The sequence below is a fragment of the Gymnogyps californianus genome, unplaced genomic scaffold (assembly GCF_018139145.2).
Source record: "Gymnogyps californianus isolate 813 unplaced genomic scaffold, ASM1813914v2 HiC_scaffold_138, whole genome shotgun sequence".
In the NCBI taxonomy this organism is placed as follows: domain Eukaryota; kingdom Metazoa; phylum Chordata; class Aves; order Accipitriformes; family Cathartidae; genus Gymnogyps; species Gymnogyps californianus.
Window position 1 is genome coordinate 16,813 of NW_026114019.1, and position 20,342 is coordinate 37,154.

General features: G+C 46.4%; 1 pseudogene; it reads left to right on the forward strand.

Annotated features, from left to right (window-relative positions):
• LOC127028022 (oncostatin-M-specific receptor subunit beta-like) overlaps positions 1–20,342 on the forward strand; it is a 48,916-nt pseudogene that overhangs the window by 12,341 nt on the left and 16,233 nt on the right.

The following is a 20,342-nucleotide window of genomic DNA, read 5'->3' on the forward strand; positions in this document are numbered from 1 at the left end:
TTCCAAGTCAGCACAAGGGGTTTTTTTAATCTTGTATAATATTTACTTACGTTTACATTCTGAAATTAATTTTTACTAATCTATATCTGCTTCTCCTAGACTGGCAGAAAAAATCTTAGACTGTATTTCTTATTTGCTTTTACTACTCAGCTAAAATACATTTGCATGTATCTTATGTTTTACAAGAGCTAACTCAGGTTTTCCCTTAGCAGTTTATCCCACTGCACCTTTCCAGCTGTGGGAAGAATGCACAGATATAGAAATTATATTGGAAACATTGAAACAAAGGAATTGAACTCTTTTGTCAGACTGAAGCGCTCCAACCTGATGGGAAAGTAGAACTGGTATGAAACCTGAATTTCATACACAAAAGCATACCAAATATCTTTTTGACTTGAGATTAAAAAATAATTCCCCAGCAATATGAATACACTCTAAATCTTGTGAGCATGTTGATGCGTCTGTTTTCTGGATTTGTTTGCTCCCAAGCTCTACACTGATCATGTAGTCCACATGGGCAGCCATTGCTAGCACTAATTCGTATTCCCAACACCAGTTATACTGCTGGCTAAAGTATACGGTGTGACTGGTCTGCATATGTGGCTCTGTCCTCTGCTGGATGGGTTCTGAGATTTGTTGAAATATATGAAAATACTTATGGGCCTTATAATTGCTGTTAGCTATTGCTAATCTTTATTTGTCATGTTTTTATGACTCATATCATCTTACACACAAATGGTGGAGAGGTGTGTTGAAGGCTTTTTTGATATTAGTCCAGGAGCTTTCTGTGTACTGTTGACTGTACTTGATGGTAGTGTGTCTGATTTCTAGTGAGGGAACCCCAGAACAGTTTTTCTTCCCATCCTCTTCCACATCCTTGAAGATTATTTCAGTAGACTCCTTGTCTTGTTCCACCTCTTTCACAAATGGTGAGGTTGATTGACTCTTTGCATACGTACTGTGGTTTCTCTGTAGCCCTTTTCTTATGAGGGCAGCTTGCCTCTAGCATATTAAAAGGCATTATGAAGATCAGGAGCAAGCTGTGTTCTGTCTTAAGTATTGCCCAAGAGCTGTTTGATCAAATGGCTGCTGCAGTTGACCATTGCAGGAGACCATTTAGAGGAGATGCTTAAAAGCATGCTCACTTTTTGACTCTTGCCAGAACTCACCCTGCCTCTTAGAAGGGAGGGGGGAAAAGGTTGGGGAAAAAATGGAAAGAAAAGACAGCTGTAGATGCTGTGCATACATCTAGAACAGCATCCTACTTACATGAACTGAGTAAGAGATCCAGATTGGGTGAAGATAAGGTCTCAATAAATTCCCTCCTTGATGTAAAAAGTAGTTATTTGACAGGTTATGAGTGACTCCTACTCAAACAGTTACACAGAGCTGGCTTGCAGACCTCGTTTTGGATCTCCCAGTCTTTGGATCTTGTGCATATCTTTTTTTCTTTCTTTTTTTTTTTTTTTATTGTTCCATGATTATCTTTTCCAAGTCAAGCTTAACTGGCTATCGTAGGATCTAGAGGAAGAACTATTTTTTTCAGACAAAAGCCTTTTGCTCATGAAGCGAAACTGAGCTCTGACTGTTCTGTTTTTCTGTCTTGCAGCACAACAATTCAGACACACATCTCCATTATGCTAGCATCACCCTGGGTGGACTGCAGCCATACACCGAATACACAGCTAGAGTACACTGTGGGGCAGCTAAGCATTTCTGGAGGTGGAGTGAATGGAGCAAAGCCCAAACCATCAGAACAAAGGAAGCAAGTATGTCCAGCCTACTGAGAAGGGAAGCTTGAAGGATATTTTTCGCTTGCCATCTCTATTTGCTGCTACTCTTCTGCTGTGTAGCTAAAGCAGAGGCCTGTTGCATGCACAAAAGTAGAAGCACACTAAGCAAACTTTAAGAAGGTGGCTTCTTAAACAACTCTCATCCTACACGCCAGTCTCTGCCATTTCATCCAGTGCAGGCCGTGGGAAATCCAGATGACTGGGAGGATGGACAGACTGAGTTACAGTGTTCTGTGAAGGCTGGAGGAACTGTGCAGAGGTGGGAACAAGCACCTGGGAACTGCAAGCAAATAAAGATTTTTCTAGGGAAATGAACCAGGCATTCATTCAGAAAAAAGAATGAAGGGAGCAAGAAGTTAAAGGATAATGTTTTGGCAAGACCTGGGAGTGATGGGGAAAGAGAGGTTTTGGGGGTTGAATTTCTTCAAACGGGAGGAAGCAATTAAACAGTTTACCCTTTCTGCACCTAGAGCATCTTTGTTTTGCTGTATTTATTGCAGCTCCATCAGGGAAACTGAACATCTGGAGAGAAATTATGCTAGTTCTGGGGGGGCGTAATGTCACCTTGTTCTGGAAGGTGAGACATGGGTACAGAAACGGAAGCAAAACCCTTCATAAAGGGGTTGGAAACTACTCCCATGAACTTTAACAAGTTTGTATGCACTTAATAGTAATTCGGTATGGAAATGTCTTTTAAGAATCTAAGACAAATATTATCTATAACGTATTTCAGAATGTATGTAGCCGTATGATGGTATGCTGTCCTGGCATTTCAGGCATGTATACTTCTGTTTTTCTAAGCATTTTAACAAGACAAATCTCATTACTGAAGTTTCTGCATTTGCATTTCAACCAGTATATGTATGCATGTATGCAAACAAGTGTTTATATTGTTACAGAAATAATACATCAAAGTAGTTATTTTAAGTTCTAATTGCTCTTCTCATATTTTTTCAGCAATATTTAGTAAGTAATTGGTGTCTACCCACATAATTTTTTTTCCCAGCAAGCACCAAGTTTTCAAGCAAATGGAAGAAGTATTTTATATGAAGTAACCTGGGAAATAGTAGAAGATGGCTCTAAGCCTGAACACATCTCCTTTTCATCAGTCCATAATAGCACAAGGATTTCCATTGGTAACCATCCCTACAGAATCAGTATCATGGCAAAGAACAACAGTTAATTATTCACTTCCTTCGGTGTTGATCATCCCTGGAGCTACAGATAACAGTAGGAGTATTTTCAGTTAAACTTAGATTTCTGTTATGAGAGTTTTGTTTCCACATATTTTAAGTGAAGTGATAATTTATCATCTTGGGGGAATAAATTAACCTGGCCTGTTAACTCAAATCACTGCTATCTGGAAATTATTACTGTATTTTTGCCTATAAGGTAGTAACTGTATGTATATTAAGCTTAAGTGCCTTGATCCATCCCTTGCAACAGAAAGTCTGTTTTCCACAGAGAGTCTCCGCAGAGCAAAACACATTTAGCCTTAAATTAGGGCCTCAGACCTGTGGCAAGTGCCATGAAGGTGCAGCCAATGCCTTGCAGGGAACTCTTGTGTGTGATTAGCCTCTTGTGTCTTTCTGTTTATGACTCCAAGTTTCTGCAGTCGAGTTCTTTTTATGAATATATAGTAATAATTACTGGATATTTTTTGAGCTGTCAGCTTTCAGCATACAAAGAGATCAGCTTTCAGCATGTGAAAGAGCCCATATGTCTGATAGTGAAGGAACACAACTATTTTATTGTTTTAACAGCTTAGCACAGAAACTATATTGACCTTCATTTATGAATCTGAGGTCTCATTCAGGAAAATAATAGAGACTCTGTTTTGTTCATTCCTAGGCACCGAAAAATAGCTCAGTGGTTCAGAGCTTAAAGAACAGGTTAATGGTACAGATGATGGCATTTTTATTTCCTTGGAGCCCAGACATACATATGACAGTTACATTATCGACTGGTGTAACTTTCCGATGTTGCAGCCTTGTGATTTGCAGTGGAAGAGATTTGGGCCCAACACTTCCAGTGCTCTGATCGACTCAGGTGAAAGCCGAACAGTTTTTCTTTCTGATGTCTATGCAGCAATCTTTTATGCTGTGGGCATTAATTTAATTTAGGAAACAAATCCTGTGGAATATTGAAGTCTGTGCAGTGCAAGTGTAATTCTTCAAAAGCATGTGGCATCATGTTTTGCCTAGCAGATGAATTAGACACCACAAATGTGCCAGCACCATTAAGCCTTGGAAATCAGCATAGTATTTTAGCAGAACCTCTTCTGAGTAGCTTGTAGTAACATCTTGAAGGAGGGTAGTGAAGTTAATGAAGGAGTTCAAAATCTTTTAGCAGGAGAGATGCAGAATGGAACTCTACCTTATCTGTAACACGGGTCAGAAGTTTAGATTCGGGTAATTTAACACCCACTGTGCAGTGGGAGGTTTAGTGCTCTCAGTGTGCCACAAAGAATGTGTCTCAGCACCAGTCCTTGATTAGGACCAGTTGTGTGTTTTTTATCCCAGTGGTGGCCATTAGACCTAAATCCTTTCTGGCTGTGTAAAAGTTGCTCTGATATACTTCTGCAGCTGCAGGAATATAGTCTTCCTGGAATCTCTCGAGCTGAGAGTTCACTTTGGAATGAAACATGTTTGAACAAAATTTGACAGAACGCATTTCAATATGCAATAAAGAAACCGCACCTCAATTCATACGAACACATGGGAGCCTGCCTCCTCACTGAAGGAGAGTGTGGCAACAGCCTTAATGGAAAAAAAAATGCCATCCATTTTGTCAGTGGGTTGCGCTTGGTTAATGTGAATGGAAGTGGATGTCAGTGAGGATAACATGGAATCCTGATGCATGGGTGTCCTGGTTTCGGCTGGGATAGAGTTAATTTTCTTCCTAGTAGCTGGTACAGTGCTGGGTTTTGGATTTAGTGTGAGAATGATGTTGATAACACTCTGATGTTTTAGTTGTTGCTAAGTAGTGCTTCTCTTAAGCCAAGGACTTTTCAGTTTCCCACGCTCTGCCAGCAAGCAGGTGTGCAAGAAGCTGGGAGGGAGCAGAGCCGGGGCAGCTGACCCGAACTAGCCAAAAGGATATTCCATACCATGGAACGTCATGCCCAGTATATAAACAGGGGGGAGTTGGCAGGGAGGGGTGGATCGCTGCTCGGGGACTGGCTGGGCATTGGTCAGCGGGTGGTGAGCAATGGCATTGTGCATCACTTGTCTTTCTTGATTTTTATTTCTCTCTCTTTTTATCTTCCTTTTCATTACTATTGTTATTACTATATTTTATTTTATTTCAATTATTAAACCGTTCTTCTCTCAACCCACGAGTTTTACTTTTTTTTTGATTCTCCTCCCCATCCCACTGGGAGGGGAGAAGGAGTGAGCGAGCAGCTGCATGGTGCTTAGTTGCCGGCTGCGGTTAAACCACGACAGTCCTTTTTTGGCGCCCAACATGGGGCTCGACGGGTTGAGATAACGACAAATCTGACTGGAACGCGTTAAAACAAATTTGTTATAAGCATTCATTATATTAGTTCAGTAGTCGCTGGTCACAATGTTGATTTATTCACTCTCAAAGTTGCTGCACTTGTTCTTAAAGGTGCGTTATGTAATGCCTTACTTGCAGTATATGCTCCCTGTTGTGCTGTTTATCACCCGTGGGAACTGGGCTAAAGTTATCATGTTGTTGTACTTTGTAACACTGGCTTATGATACGATAGAATTGCTGGTCGTGAAACTAATCTGGTATTTGTACTCAGCATTGCCGTCATCTCCATACTTCAGAAGCCATCTATCGGAAACTATTAATAATTACACTTTTTATTTTTTCTCATCGGAGAGCCAATGCATGGGGGAGACACATTTCTTCATCTTCCCCTTCTCCTCCAGGCAAATTACAATAGCTCTTGAGAATTTTGAATATCCTTGGGATGTTCAAACCAGCATGTTCCTATTGCTATGTCTCTTGAATGTGTTCCAGGTCTTGTTTAAGGATAAACAACTATTTAAGAATATCACCCCGAGATCTGCCCCCAGGCTGGACAGTTATGAGTGGCAGGGTGTGTGGGATAGTATGGGCAAGTACCTAGGACAGTGGGCACCTCCAATGTTTTGGAACTTTACCAATGAACAAGTGCAGAATCCTGAAAAACTAATAAAATATTTGGAAAAAGTATGCTGTCACCCTGGCAATTCCAGAGAGACACAAATCACTGCAACGTGCTGGGGCCTGGCCCATGCCTACTGAGCAGCCCTGTTCAACACTATTCAGTACCCTCAAGGGAAAAAGAAAGTCTCTGGATCTGACGACAAAGCAACAGGCACTGCGGCTACTCCAACCCCTGTGACAGGCACTGCAGCTGAACCAGAGAATCAACCAGTGCCAGTATCAGTCACCCCTATACACAAGAAGAAATGGACACGAAAGTCAGCTCGTTTAGTAAAGGAGGATGAAGCAGGGCCATCACAAGAACAGGAGGAAGAGGCAGAACAAGAGGTAACCACTCGATCCCTATCCCCGAGTGAGCTGCGAGATATGCGAAAAGATTTCAGCTGTTGTCCAAGTGACCACATTATCACCTGGCTGCTCCGATGCTGGGATAACAGAGCCAGTAGCCTGGAATTAGAGGGTAGGGAAGCCAAGCAGCTGGGATCTCTTGCTAGGGAAGGGGGCATTGACAAAGCGATTGGAAAAGGGGCACAAGTCCTCAGCCTCTGGAGGTGACTCCTGTCAAGCGTGAAGGAAAGGTATCTGTCCTGGTTTCAGCTAGGATAGAGTTAATTTTCTTCCTAGTAGCTGGTATAGTGCTGTGTTTCGGATTTAGTAGGAAAAGAATGTTGATAACACACTGATGGTTTTAGTTGTTGCTAAGTAGTGTTTATACTAAGTCAAGGATTTTTCAGCTTCTCGTGCCCAGCCAGCAAGAAGGCTGGAGGGGCACAAGAAGCTGGGAGGGGACACAGCCAGGACAGCTGACCCAAACTGGCCAAAGGGATATTCCATACCATATGACATCATGCCCAGTATATAAACTGGGGGGAGTTGGCTGGGAGGGGCGGATCGCGGCTCGGGAACTAACTGGGCATCGGTCGGCGAGTGGTGAGCAATTGCATTGTGCACCACTTGCTTTGTATAGTTTAATTCTTTTAGTATTACTATTGTCATATGTCGTGGTTTAACCCCAGCCGGCAGCTAAGCACCACGCAGCCGCTCGCTCACTGCCCCCCCACCCCTGGGATGGGGGAGAGAATCAGGAAAAAAAAACTCGTGAGTTGAGATAAAGACAGTTTAATAGGACAGAAAGGAATGAAAAACAATTATAATGATAATAATAATATGACAATAGCAATACTAAAAGAATTAAACTATACAAAGCAAGTGGTGCACAATGCAATTGCTCACCACTCGTTGACCGATGCCCAGTTAGTTCCCGAGCCGCGATCCCCCCTCCCAGTTAACTCCCCCCAGTTTATATACTGGGCATGATGTCATATGGTATGGAATATCCCTTTGGCCAGTTTGGGTCAGCTGTCCTGGCTGTGTCCCCTCCCAGCTTCTTGTGCCCCTCCAGCCTTCTTGCTGGCTGGCCATGAGAAGCTGAAAAATCCTTGACTTAGTATAAACACTACTTAGCAACAACTAAAAACATCAGTGTGTTATCAACATTATTTTCCTACTAAATCCAAAACACAGCACTATACCAGCTACTAGGAAGAAAATTAACTCTGTCCTAGCTGAAACCAGGACATCATATTATTACTGTCATTATCATTGTTTTTCATTCCTTTCTGTCCTATTAAACTGTCTTTATCTCAACTCACGAGGTTTTTTTTCCTGATTCTCTCCCCCATCCCAGGGGTGGGGGGGGAGTGAGCGAGAGGCTGCGTGGTGCTTAGTTGCCGGCTGGGGTTAAACCACGACAGTATCCCTTCAAGGAAGATGTTATATGTCACCCAGGCAAGTGGGCCACCATGGAAAGAGGTATCCAGTACCTGAGGGAATTAGCCGTGTTAGAGATGATTTATTATGACCCGGACAACGCGCAGTTACCCACAGATCCAGACGAAGTCCGATGCACACGACTCATGTGGCGGAAGTTTGTATGGAGCGCACCATCGTCTTATGCCAACTCATTGGCAGTTATGAACTGGAGAGATGAAGAGGCACCGATGGTGGATGATGTGGCTCGCCAACTCAGGCAATATGAAAAAAGTCTCTCTTCCTCCGTACGGACCTGCATCTCGGCTGTGGAAAGACTGTCCAAAAAGTGCAAAAAACAGTTCCAGGAGTTCCAGCAACACAAAGAGGATAGGTCCTACTCCCCACCTGTACAGACCAGTATCTCAGCTATTAAGAGTAAGTGTTCTTCTGCTCAAGAGAGAGGATGTAGAAGGTACACACCACGGGGTACCCTGTGGTTTTACCTCTGGGACCACAGAGAGGACATGAGGAAGTGGGATGGAAAATCTACCTCGACCCTAGAGGCACAGGTACGTGAATTGAAAGGAAAAACAATCACAAAAGGGGGTTCTTCCAGGAAAATTGCTGCTCCAGTCTCAAGCGGGCAGTTCCCCAGACAGAGTGGAAGGGCTGATCTTACTCCTGATCCTATGGAAAGGAATTCTAATCCATTTTTACAAGAAGCGAGTAGTGAATACTATGACCAGGACTAGAGGGGCCCTGCCTCCAGCCAGGCGGAGGAGAGGGACAACCGGGTTTACTGGACTGTGTGGATTCGATGGCCTGGCACATCACACCCACAGGAGTATAAGGCCCTAGTAGACACCAGTGCACAGTGTACCCTAATGCCATCAAGCTATAAAGGGGTAGAACCCATCTGTATTTCTGGTGTGACAGGGGGATCCCAACAGCTAACTGTATTGGAGGCTGAAGTGAGCCTAACTGGGAATGAGTGGCAGAAACACCCCATTGTGACTGGCCCAGAGGCCCCATGCATCCTTGGCATAGATTATCTCAGGAGAGGGTATTTCAAGGACCCAAAGGGGTATCGGTGGGCCTTTGGTATAGCTGCCTTGGAGACAAAGGAAATTGAACAGCTGTCCACCTTGCCCGGTCTCTCGGAGGACCCTTCGGTTGTGGGGTTGCTGAGGGTCGAAGAACAACAGGTGCCGATCGCTACCACAAGGGTGCACCGGCAGCAATATCGCACCAACCGAGACTCCCTGATTCCCATCCATAAGCTGATTCGTCGACGGGAGAGCCAAGGAGTGATCAGCAGGACTCGCTCACCCTTTAACAGCCCCATTTGGCCAGTGCGAAAGTCTAATGGAGAATGGAGACTAACAGTAGACTATCGTGGCCTGAATGAAGTCACGCCGCCACTGAGTGCTGCCGTGCCAGACATGCTAGAACTTCAATATGAACTGGAGTCAAAAGCAGCCAAGTGGTACGCCACAAGTGATATCGCTAATGCATTTTTCTCAATCCCTTTGGCAGCAGAGTGCCGGCCACAGTTTGCTTTCACTTGGAGGGGCGTCCAGTACACCTGGAATCGACTGCCCCAGGGGTGGAAACACAGCCCCACCATTTGCCATGGACTAATCCAAAATGCACTGGAACAGGGTGAAGCTCCAGAACACCTGCAGTACATGGATGACATCATCGTATGGGGCAACACAGCAGAAGAACTTTTTGAGAAAGGGGAGAAAATGATCCAGATCCTTCTGAAGGCCAGTTTTGCCATAAAACAGAGTAAGGTGAAGGGACCCGCACAGGAGATTCAGTTTTTAGGAATAAAATGGCAAGATGGACGTCGTCACATCCCAATGGATGTGATCAACAAAATAGCAGCTATGTCTCCACCGACTAGTAAACAGGAAACACAAGCTTTCTTAGGTGTTGTGGGTTTTTGGAGAATGCATATTCCAGATTACAGTCTGACTGTAAGCCCTCTCTATCAAGTGACCCAGAAGAAGAACGATTTTAAATGGGGCCCTGAGCAACAACAAGCCTTTGAACAGATTAAACGGGAGATAGTTCATGCAGTAGCCCTTGGGCCAGTCCGGGCAGGACCAGATGTAAAAGATGTGCTCTACACTGCAGCTGGGGAGAATGGCCCTACCTGGAGTCTCTGGCAGAAAGCACCTGGGGAGACCCGAGGTTGACCCCTAGGGTTTTGGAGTCGGGGATACAGAGGATCCGAGGCCCGCTATACTCCAACTGAAAAGGAGATATTAGCAGCATATGAAGGAGTTCGAGCTGCTTCAGAAGTGGTTGGTACTGAAACACAGCTCCTGTTGGCACCCCGACTGCCGGTGCTGGGCTGGATGTTCAAAGGGAAGGTCCCTTCTACACATCATGCAGCTGATGCCACGTGGAGTAAGTGGGTTGCAGTGATCACACAATGAAGTCAAATAGGAAACCCCAGTCACCAAGGAATCTTGGAAGTGATCACGGACTGGCCAGAAGGCAAAGATTTTGGAATATCACCAGAGGAGAAGGTAATGCGTGCTGAAGAGGCCCCACTGTATAATAAACTGCCAGAAAATGAGAGGCAATATGCCCTGTTCACTGATGGGTCCTGTCGCATTGTAGGAAAGCATCGGAGGTGGAAGGCGGCTGTATGGAGTCCTGTACAACAAGTTGCAGAAACTGCAGAAGGAGAAGGTGAATCGAGTCAGTTTGCAGAGGTGAAAGCCATCCAGCTGGCTTTAGGCATTGCTGAACGAGGAAAATGGCCAGTGCTCCATCTCTATACTGACTCATGGATGGTGGCAAATGCCCTGTGGGGGTGGTTGCGGCAATGGAAGCGGAGTAACTGGCAGCGCAGAGGTAAACCCATCTGGGCTGCCCCATTGTGGCAAGATATTGCTGCCCAGCTAGAGAACCTTGTTGTGAAAGTACGTCATGTAGATGCTCATATACCCAAGAGTCAGGCCACTGAAGAACATCAAAACAACCAGCAGGTGCATAAGGCTGCTAAGAAAGATTGAAGTAGCTCAGGTGGATCTGGACTGGCAACATAAGGGTGAATTCTTTATGGCTTGGTGGGCCCATGACACCTCAGGCCATCAAGGAAGAGATGCAACATATAGATGGGCTCGTGATCGAGGGGTGGACCTGACCATGGACACTATCACACAGGTCATCCATGAATGTGAAACATGCGCTGCAATTAAGCAAGCCAAGCGGTTAAAGCCTCTCTGGTATGGAGGACGATGGCTGAAATACAAATATGGAGAGGCCTGGCAGATTGACTATATCACACTCCCACAAACCCGTCAAGGGAAGCGCCATGTGCTTCCAATGGTGGAAGCAACCACCGGCTGGCTGGAAACATATCCCGTGCCCCATGCCACCGCCCGGAACACTACCCTGGGCCTTGAGAAGCAAGTCTTATGGCGACATGGCACCCCAGAAAGAATTGAGTCAGACAACGGGACTCATTTCCGGAACAACCTCATAGACACCTGGGCCAAAGAGCACGGCATTGAGTGGGTGTATCACATCCCCTATCATGCACCAGCCTCCGGGAAAATCGAGTGATACAATGGATTGTTAAAGAGTACATTGAGAGCAATGGGTGGGGTGGGACCTTCAAACATTGGGATACACATCTAGCAAAGGCCACCTGGTTAGTCAGCACTAGAGGATCTGTCAATCGAGCTGGCCCTGCCCAATCAGAACTTTTACGTGCTGTAGAAGGGGATAAAGTCCCCATAGTGCACATAAAAAATATGCTGGGGAAGACAGTCTGGGTTACTCCTGCCTCAAGCAAAGTGTGAGGGACTGAAAGAGTTAATGTCTGTCAATGTCTCAAACATTGTAGCAACCAAGGTGCGGTCTGCATAACAAAGAGGGAGGGCCATCAGCAAGAAGTTGGCTGGCATGGACACAGGGGGCATGCTGGAAGGTATGCAGTCCTGTGTTCTGGCAGAACCAGCCTGGTAACCCACCATATATGGCCAGAGGCCACACAAAGCTTACCTGAGGAGGGGGCTTGTAGCTCCTTGGAAAGTCCCTAAGACCACCACCCCAATAAGCCGCACATGCTCAGTAGGTGAAGAACCCTCTGGAACACTACCATGTATGTTGAGAACTGTCTTCAAGAGGCGTGACTGTGGACAGAGATTTAGACTATAAAAGACACAACTGCAAAGAGCCACTGCGCGCGCCCATCACCGGAGGATTGCCACGCTCGTCGCCGACATCGCGGGATCCAAGGGTGGTGACTATCTCTTTTTCTTTTCCCCCTCTTTCTTTTTTTTTCTTATTCCTCTCTTCTCTCTCTTCTTGTGAACGTTTTGCTGCAACCCACGCTGCCCACCGTTATGCCTTCCACGGTTTGGAATGTTCGAATAAAGCGTTCAAAGTGATCGTTTGGTGTCGTTTCACCTTAATTTAGCCCGGGGGGATCCCAGAAGCTCTACGACCCTCTGGTCTGTCCGGTCTGGGTCGTAACAAATTTGGCGTAGTCGGCAGGATCCCCTCATTGGTGCTAAAGCGATCACTGGGACTAGGCTTTTACCAAAGCCCCTCTCTGAGAGGAATCATACACCAGGGGAGACAGTCCTCTGAGGACTAGTACGGGATCTGGTCCCTATAATTGTATACTCATAATGGCCTCCCTGGGAGGACCGATTGTAGATTGCACCCCTCTCCTGGAGAGGTTAGAGGGCTATAGCGCCCGACCTTCTCTCTCTGGTGTGACTTGGGCCCACAATAACTGGCACAATCCACAAGCGGTAGCCGACAGAATTTCCAGCTTGGCTAATGATCGAAAACTGAAACAAGGAAAGGGGAAGGCAGTAGTTTGTGCGGTTTTAGGAGCAGCTCTGGTGGCAGCACAACGGAATAAACACATGGCCCAACACGTGGAAGGGGAGACAATAAAATCCCTTCAAGATCTGGTGGGGGCTCTGCAGGAGCAATTAGGAAATGAGACAAGACATCTCTCTGATCAGCTTACCGCCGAGCGGGTGACTAACCAACGGCTACACACCGCTTTGACGGAAGCTTTGGAGCGGGAGCGAATATTGCGGGAACAATTAGATGAAATCTGCTCCCCAATTGGTGTAGAAAATTCGGATGCCGATTCTGACGAGGGGAAAAATCCAAAATCGTTATACCCTCTTAAAGACCTAGACCCTATAAGAGAAATATTTTCCCTTGGGGAGGGAGCTGTAATGCGACCTTTGATTAAAACTGAGACTGTGGATGGTGGTCAAGGAGGGGCCCAACAAGTTACCACTCGTATCATTCCCTGTTCTCCCACTGATTTGGGTGAAATTCAGGAGAAATATTCCCGGGGCCCCCGAGAAACTGAAACTGAGTATGTGTGGCGAGTGTCTCTTACCGGGGGTGACCGTATCTTGCTGAGTGAGGACGAGGCGAGAGGATATTGGGATCCGGGAGTTTTTCTAACCACAAATGACAATAGAGAACCCTGGTCCCTGACCCAAAGAGTGGCATACTGGGCGGGTGGATTGGATCCCATGGAAAGGGGAGACCCCTTCTCGATTGAAACGCCTACGGCGGGGCACATTTTAGAGAGTGTACAGAAAACTGCGTGTCTCCAGTTGATGCATGACCGGTTATTGGTTCCGCAGCAGCCCTCTCCCATGCAATATGTGGCAGACCCCGACAGGTTGCATCCCCTTATAAGAGGATTACCTGATGCTTTGAAATTATATGCGGTGCAACTACAAGATCGGTTGAGGGTGCCCCGACCCCGGAGGAGGGGAGGTCCCCCGGAGATGACATGGGGAGAGGTGGCACAAGAATTGATTAATTACGGGAGACGGATGGGATTTACCGGCCAGGGAGAGACAAAATCCAAGGCGGACCTTAGGAGGGTGGAAGGCAATGGGGGAATAAAAGCTGCACCCCTGAGGCCGACGCGGCCCCCTGATAGTAAAAGATATGTCTTATGGACAGAAGGCATCTCAAAGGGGATTCCCAGGGAGGTGATGGATGGGTTACCCACCCCCAATCTGGAAAGTTTGGTGAAAGGCTGGGACAAAATAAAGGAAACCCCATCTCCCTCGAACCCCAAGGATTTTGTCCTCCCATCTCGGGAACCTGAAACAATAATCCCGTCCGCCCCCGGGGAGACTGCATTGATCGATCTGAGCATCCCGGAGTCGGGAAACCCCCTCCGCAGTCCCCAGTCGGTGAGCCGGGGGATGGCCGGTGGATCTATTTAAGGAGGCTCACAGAAAACGACAAAGGGGACTTGTTAATTACCTTTCCCCTGGGTCCCTTTAAAAATCCAGTCACCTTTTTAGTAGATACCGGAGCCCAGATGTCGGCTCTCCGGGAGGACGTGGCTAACCGCTACGGGATAGTGGCGGATAAAAAGCGAATTTGGGTTACTGATGTGTTTGGAAATTCCAGACCCCAACCGACTGCTCGAGTAAAATGCTGGTTGCCTGGGGACGAATCCCCGATAGAGGTTTTGATGATATTGGGGAGGTTGCCGACGAACATCTTGGGACTTGATTTGCTCCGAGGGCATGCTTGGGTGGACTCGAAGGGAAAAGAGTGGGTGTTTGGTTTACCGACAGTCACGGTGCGACTGCTACAATCCGCGCCGGAATTACCCCCCTCTAAGGTTGTGAATGTTAAACCCTATCCTCTCCCTCTAGGAGCTAGAGAAGGGATTGCTCCTGTGATTTCAGACCTGAAAGAAAAGGGAATAATTATCCCTGTACATTCCCCCTATAATTCTCCCGTTTGGCCTGTCCGCAAGGCAGATGGCGGCTAACAGTCAATTATCGGCACCTAAACGCCAATACAGGCCCCTTAACCGCCACGGTGCCGAACATAGCAGAACTGATCGCAACCATCCAGGAACAAGCACACCCAATTTTGGCAACCATTGATGTAAAAGATATGTTCTTTATGGTTCCCCTGCAGGACTCGGATAGAGAGCGTTTTGCTTTCAAGTGGGAAGGTGTACAATACACATTCACTCGCCTTCCCCAGGGCTATTGTCATTCACCGACTATTGCCCATTATGCTTTAGCACAGGAACTTGCCCAAATTACCCCCAGAGAAGGAGTCAAAATATATCAGTATATTGATGATGTGCTAATCGGTGGCCCTGATGTTTCCGTGGTAGGACGGACTCAGGAAGACATAATTACCCATTTGGAAAATTTCGGACTCCAGATTCCAACAGGGAAAATACAACTCCCATCCCCTGAAGTGAAATTTCTAGGCATCTGGTGGAGGGGAGGAACAGTGTGCTTTCCCTCAGAGACCTTAACTACCCTCGAGCAAGTGAAAGCACCTGGTAACAAAAGGGAGCTTCAACATGCTTTAGGCCTACTGGTATTCTGGAGAAAACATATTCCGGACTTTTCTATTATAGCTCGACCTTTATATGACCTGACGAGAAAAAGGACCTCTTGGGAGTGGACCCCTGTCCATGAGGAAGCCTTAAAACTGTTGATCTTTGAGGCTGGGGTATACCAGGCTTTAGGGCCGATACACCCGACTGATCCACTCCATATTGAATGGGGCTTTGCCATCCACGGGCTATCAATACACATGTGGCAGCGTGGACCTGAAGGACCAACTCGCCCCGTCGGGTTCTACTCGAGAAGCTTCAAAGATGCTGAAAAACGATATTCAATTTGGGAGAAGGGCCTTTTTGTAGTTAATCTAGCCCTACAGGAGGCTGAAAAAATCACAGAGCAAAAACCAATTATTTTGAGAGGGCCCTTTAAGGTCCTGAAGCCAGTGCTGGCTGGGACCCCACCCCCGGCAGGGGTTGCACAGCGAGAAACAGTCAGGAAATGGTATGCGCAGTTAGATCACTATTGTCATACAGGTAGGGTAGAAGAAGGGGCACCTAAGGTACTCCAAATACAGGAGTCACCTGATGGCCAATCCAACCAGGATACCCCTCCTTCCCTTATAAAACCAGCTCCTCCATTTGAACCTCATTTGAAAAATGTGTGGTTTACTGATGCGTCCTCAAAAAGGGAGGGAAAGGTGTGGAAATATCGGGCAGTAGCCTTACATGTTGATTCGGGGGAGCGGATTATAACGGAAGGGGAGGGAAGTGCTCAGGTGGGAGAGTTGGTGGCAGTGTGGAGTGTGATTAAAAGAGAAGCTGAGAACAAAGAACTGACTTTTATTTACACGGATTCATACGCTGTATTCAAAGGATGTACTGAGTGGCTCCCCTTCTGGGAACAAAATCAATGGGAGGTTAATCGCATACCCGTGTGTGTGAGAAATGTGAATGTGATTCGTGTGAGTAAAAACAGAATAGAAGAGGGAGGATTGGTTCATGTAGATATGAAGACATAGTTGAGTGAAAGCACCATTGTTTTAATGCAACTGCGGTCCCTGACGGGGAAGATTGTGTAATCGCAAACTGCAGAAGTTCCTTTATCTATGGGGTTGTAAGTTTCTAAGTGGTACAAGCTTAAAACCGGTTGGGGGACGATTGATTACCAGAAGGAACGACAGAAGACACGCGCTGCACGAGATAAGAAGGCGAAGAGTTCAACCTTAAAAATCTGTATAAAGGTCGCTGAGGAAGACTCTTACTTCATCCCAAGACCCCCGCCCAAGACCACCAAGAGGCAGTGCGCATGTGAAAGGGACTTGCAAAACTCATTTTAATACGAAGCGAAGGACAATTTGCATATCGCATCACCCTGTTGAATATGTAAGAGTATAGACTATAAACGCTATATGCTGCTGTCTGTAGGTGTGCGTGTTGGTAGAGCCCAGGCTCCCCGCGCACCCAGCGCTGTTTGCTTGCCTTTATTCGCTAATAAACCAAGTTCCTGTTAACGTATTATTTCAGGACTCAGTCATTTATCACAATTTGGGGGCTCGTCCGGGATGGTCTTGGTTCCTGAATTCTGACTTGATCTAGGAGGGGCGCCCCACCGTTTGGTGGCTCCTGTTCGGGTCGGGTCGGGACCAACGCCATCTTGAACCTGAATAGAGGCAAGCAAAGAATTCGATTTTTGGAGCTCCCTTGCCAGTTGCGGCAGTTGATTTTGCCCGTAATTCTGCGCGCGAAGACCCGAACGAAGACGACGGAGTCGTGAGTATTAAAGGCGTATACCGTTTGGTTGGGTGGGATTCGGTTGCCTGTGTGTGAAGAGTGTGATTGAGACGGAACGTAGTTCCGAAGCGAGTGCAGAGGTCTTCTAACCGCGGTTCCAATCTCCCGCGAGGGACTTGGCCGGTGAAGGACCGAAGCGATTCCTATAGGATTCGTGGGTGGGTGATAGGTCCTAAGCCCCCTGCAAGACACTCTTGTTAAGGTAACCAAGGGCTGTAGGAATTGCCACGGTAAAATTCCTAGATGGGCCAAATAAAATCTAAGACTCAGGACCAGAAGAAAGGGAGCAAATTACCAGACATACCACTAGAAAGTCCATTAGGGATAATGATTAGAAATTGGAATAATAGGGGCCCCAGAAAAGGAAAAAGTAAATTAAAAATGGTTCAATATTGTATGGTAGAGTGGCCGAAGGAGCCTTTAAAACCACATGTTTTTTGGCCTGTTTTTGGATCTTTTGAGGACTGGGTCTGCCAAGCCTTAAATATATATGTTAATACAAAGGAACCTTTTAGTCAAGAGGAAAGTGATTATGCAGGATTATGGATTAGGACTTCACGTCCTTTTCCCGCCTCGATACTTGCATTAAAGGCAGATGAAAAGCCTGAGGAGGAAGAAAAAGAGAAAGAAAAAGAAAAAAATAGTGATGAATGGGAGCCGCTAGATAACATACCACCACCGTATAATCCACCCCCGGCAGCTCCGCACCCGGTGATGGTGTCGCCCCCTCCTCCGGCGCCGACAGCTCCCAGATCGGATCTGCCACCAGCTGCATGTACACGAAGTAGAACTGCCGCTCCTGAAGGAACTGTTTTATACCCCCTAAGGGAAGTACCCCTTGGAGGAAATCAGGGAGGCATTGGATTTGTAGCTGTACCACTAAGTACTACAGATATGAGAAACTTCAAAAAGGAAATGGGGACTTTATTAGATGATCCTCTAGGAGTGGCCGAAAAACTAGATCAATTCCTAAGTCCTAATACCTATACCTGGGAAGAAATGCAGTCCATTTTAGGGATTTTATTTACTACTGAGGAAAAGGGAATGATCAGACAGGCTGGAATGAGAATTTGGGAAAGACAGAATCAGGCAGGACCCCCGGCGGACCAGAAATGGCCGAACGTGGATCCTCACTGGGATCATCAACAACCCCAGGGGAGAAAACAACAATTGAGGTGGACCGTGCTACCACAGGGGTTTACAGAATCACCTAATCTGTTTGGACAAACATTAGAAACAATTTTACAAGATTTCACTATACCCAGGGAGGTAAAGTTATTACAATATGTAGATGACCTATTGATAGCAGGGGAAACTGAGGAAGAAACCCGAAAGGCTACTATTAAACTATTAAATTTCCTGGGAGAAAAGGGATTAAAGGTGTCCCGGTCAAAATTGCAATTTACAGAACAAGAAGTGAGATATTTAGGGCATTGGTTAAGTGTCCTGGTTTCGGCTGGGACAGAGTTAACTTTCTTTTTAGTAGCTGGTACAGTGCTGTGTTTTGGATTTAGTGTGAGAATGATGTTGATAACACTCTGATGTTTTAGCTGTTGCTAAGTAGCGCTTATCTTAAGCCAAGGACTTTTCAGCTTCCTGTGCTCTGCCAGCAAGCAGGTGGGCAAGGAGCTGGGAGGGAGCAGAGCCGGGGCAGCTGACCTGAACTAGCCAAAGAGGTATTCCATACCATGGAACATCATGCCCAGTATATAAACTGGGGGGAGCTGGCCGGGAGGCGCGGATCGCGGTTCGGGAACTAACTGGGCATCGGTCAGCGGGTGGTGAGCAATTGCATTGTGCATCACTGGTTTTTTTTTTTCTTCCCTCCCCCCTTCTTTTGTTGCATTCCTTTTCATTACTATTATTATTATATTTCATTATTACTATTGTTAGTATTATATTTTACTTTAGTTATTAAACTGTTCTTATCTCAACCCACGAGTTTTACTTTTTTTCCTTTCCTTTCCTCCTCCTCACCCCACTGGGAGGGGGAGGGGGAAGCGGCTGCGTGGTGCTTAGTTGCTGGCTGGGGTTAAACCACGACAGCCTTTTTGGCGCCCAACGTGGGGCAAGGAAGGGTCGAGATAACGACAGATCTGATCAGAGTGTGTTAAAACAAACTTGTTATAAGTATTCATTGTATTGGTTTGATAGTCACTGGTTACAATGTGGGTTCGTTTGCTCTCAAAGTTGGTGTTGTGGTTCTTGAAATTGCGTTATGTAATGCCCTACTTGCAGTATATGCTCCCTGTTGTGCTGTTTATCATCTGTGGGAACCGGGCTAGAGTTATCATCTTGTTGTTGTTTGTAACACTGGCTTATGATATGATAGAAGTGCAGGCCGTGAAACTAATCGGGTGTTTGTACTCGGCATTGTTGTCACCTCTGTACTTCGGGAGCTGCCTATGGGAGACTATTAATAATTGTACCTTTTACCTTTTCTCCTCTGGGAACCAATCTGTGGAGGAGACATCTCCGTACTTCGGGTGCTATCTCCTAGAGAATATTAATAACTGCACTTTCTACCTTTTCTCCTCGGGGAGCCAACCTATTGGGGAGACATCTTCCCACATCTTCCTTTTCTTTGCCAGGTTAATTGCAATAGCATTGAAGGAGTTTGTAAATTTTGAATATCCTTGGGATGTTGAACTTAGTATGGTCGTACTGCTAGGAATCAGCCTGTTCCTGAATGTGATTCAGATCTTGCCTAGGGTTAAACAACTATTTAAAAATACCACCCAGAGATCAGCTCCCATGACTGCAGCTACTCCAACTCTGGTGACAGGCACTACGGCTACTCAAACTCTGGCGACAGCTACTGCAGCTACTCTAATCCCTATGACAAGCACTGTGGCTACTCAAACCCCAGCAACAGGCACTGTGGCTACTCAAACTCTGGCGACAGCTACTGCAGCTACTCTAATCCCTATGACAAGCGCTGTGGCTACTCAAACCCCAGCAACAGGCACTGTGGCTACTCAAACTCTGGCGACAGCTACTGCAGCTACTCTAATCCCTATGACAAGCACTGTGGCTATTCAAACCCCAGCAACAGGCACTGTGGCAACTCAAACCTTGGCGATGGATGATGCAGCTGAACTAGAGGATCAACCGGTGCCAATATCAATCGCCCCTATACAGAAGAGGATATATACAAAAAAATCAGCTCGCTTAGCGAAGGATGAAGGTGAAGCAGGGCCATCACGAGAACAGGAGGAAGAGGCAGAACCGGAGATAATCACCCGGTCACTATCCCCGAGTGAGCTGCGAGATATGCGAAAAGACTTCAGCCGTCATCCAGGCGAGCACATTATCACCTGGCTGCTCCGATGCTGGGACAATGGGACAAGTAGCTTGGAATTAGAGGGTAAGGAAGCCAAGCAATTGGGATCCCTTTCTAGGGAAGGGGGCATTGACAAGGCGATTGGGAAAAAGCCACAAGCCCTCAGCCTCTGGAGGCGACTTCTATCGGGCGTGAGGGA